Raw genomic sequence first — 2,509 nt, forward strand, 5'->3', positions numbered from 1 at the left:
CACTCTGATATTCCTGGGCAGAGCCTCATCTGTTATCCTATTTCTGAGTCCTCCCAGGTCACATTTTATCATAACCAGTTAAAACAAACCAACAAATTAAAAAAAAAAAAAAGCTGTTAAAAAAAAAAAGCACATATGTTTGCATTGATCCTGAAGGTTTAACTCTAAAAGCAACAGCAAGTCAAGCACACCATCCTGCATTCTCAGACAATCTAGAATTCTTCTCTCTCAGGCACATGGGAAATGTGGAGCTCATCAAAAGAGGTGACTAAAGGGCACACATGTCAGCTCTTCCAGTGAGGCTTGTGTGTCTACAGCCTTGAGTGCTGCAAACAAATGTGGGCCTAAATTACAGAGAAAAAGAAGTGGAAGTGCTTTATTGAAACTTAGTTCTATACCTTTTCAGGTTTCATCTTCAAACAGGTCTCTGCAGAACACTAACTGGGTATTTAAATCATTAGCCTAACATTATTCTTATAAGATAGGTCCAAGAATAATCATGGGTATGGGTGCCAGAAGTTTGCTTTCCATTAAGAAAGAGATGATTAAATCTTTCTGGAAAGATACACATTCAGATGTGATGACTGAATAATATTTTCATGTAGTGTCTCTTAATGTTTAGCTATGACTGTGACACGTGCTCTGCATTTAGATGGTTCTTTATCAAGGTACAATTAAAAGAGTCAGAAACTGAGAAATAGAGAGGTAAAGTCAGTAATATTGTGATAAGTTTGCATGGTGACATGATTACTAGAATTAATGGGGTGATCATATTTTAAGTTATAAAAATGTCAAATCACTATATTATACGTCTGAAACTAATATAACCAACATAAGATTGTATACTAACTATACTTAAATTTAAAAAAAAGAGGTAACGTCAATTACCAGTGGGAAAGGCATCACCTCATTGGATTTATTTTGGCCATTCTCAGGAGCTTTTGATGTTACAAAACCAAGCAACCATTTTGGCAAAGTTTGACCAAGAATCCATTTGGTTCTAGGCAACTAGAGATAGCGCAGAATGGAGCACTGGAACTCCACCCTGGGAAGTGGCTTCTTACTGATGGGGATTCTGAAGGACAGTGGGTCTCCTGAGCTGCTCTGTGCCGCAATCTCAACCTTGTACCTGTTGGCCCTGACCAGCAATGGCCTGCTGCTCCTGGTTATCACAAAGGATGTCCGTCTCCACGTGCCCATGTACCTCTTGCTTGGGCAGCTCTCACTGATGGACCTCCTCTTCACATCTGTTGTCACTCCCAAGGCCATCGTGGACTTTCTGCGCAGCGATCCCACCATTTCCTTTGGGGGCTGTGCCCTTCAGATGTTTCTGACACTGACCCTAGGTGCTGCAGAGGACCTCCTACTGGCCTTCATGGCCTACGACAGGTATGTGGCCATTTGTCATCCTCTGAACTACATGGTCCTCATGAGTCCGAGAGTCTGCTGGTTCATGGTGGCCATATCCTGGGTGCTGCCATCCCTAAATTCTCTAGGACATACCTTGTATACCATGCACTACCCCTTCTGCATGTCCCGGGAAATCAGGCACCTGCTCTGTGAGATCCCACCTCTGCTGAAGTTGGCCTGTGCAGATACCTCCAGATATCAGCTCATGGTGTATGTAATGGGTGTGACTTTCCTCTTGCTCCCTCTTTCTGTCATTGTTACCTCCTACACACTAATCCTATTTACTGTGCTCCACATGCCCTCAAATGAGGGGCGGCAGAAAGCCCTAGTCACCTGTTCTTCCCACCTGACTGTGGTCGGGATGTTCTATGGAGCTGCCACGTTCATGTACGTCCTGCCCAGTTCCCTCCACGGCCCCAAGCAGGACAACATCAACGCTGTTTTCTACACAATTGTCACTCCAGCCCTGAACCCCCTCATCTACAGCCTGAGGAATAAGGAGGTCATGGGGGCCTTGAGGAGGATCCTGGGAAAATACATTTTGCCAACATAGTCCACCTTCTAGGAGGGCTCATGGCTTGATTCCAAAATTCATTTCTCCACAAAGTCAGAAGATTTTTGCTAAGAGTCAAATATTCATGATAAAAGCACCATAATGCAGAATATATCTTTTAATATAAAAACGAAGGAATGTAACTTTGTGAAATACTCTTTTAAAGCTTCTCTTTATGAGGTGACTTATAAGGCATGAGTGAGTTTCTATGTAAAATATACTCTGAATTAAATGGATCTAGGGGCTTTTGACAACTTGGGGCATGTCCTCTGTCTTTGGGAGTCCAAAAGGACCAAGGTAGGAGCGAAAGAAAAGAGAGTGTCAAGTGGGAGGCCTAAGCAAGGCCCATAAATCCGGGCAGGGGACCTTAAGTTTTGCACAAATTTTAGACTAAGTGACCTTGTTAAAAGAACATGTAGGCAGCCTAGTTTAATGCTCCAACTCGTGGTAGTTTGCATATATTTGCTTCATGTTCACACCTCCCTTTCCAAACATCAGCCATTATGGAAACTCTCCTTCCTGGACACTCCAGCAGGTCTTTTCTGT

The 2,509-nt window shown here is 43.1% G+C and overlaps 1 pseudogene; it reads left to right on the top strand.

The window, feature by feature from the left end:
* Window positions 1-1,010: 1,010 nt before the first annotated feature.
* Window positions 1,011-1,975, top strand: LOC148755862 (olfactory receptor 2AG2-like; annotated as a pseudogene).
* The last annotated feature ends 534 nt before the right edge of the window (window positions 1,976-2,509 follow it).

This window comes from Rhinolophus sinicus, chromosome 14, assembly GCF_057876585.1.
Source record: "Rhinolophus sinicus isolate RSI-liver-muscle chromosome 14, RSI-T2T, whole genome shotgun sequence".
Classification (NCBI taxonomy): Eukaryota; Metazoa; Chordata; class Mammalia; order Chiroptera; family Rhinolophidae; genus Rhinolophus; species Rhinolophus sinicus.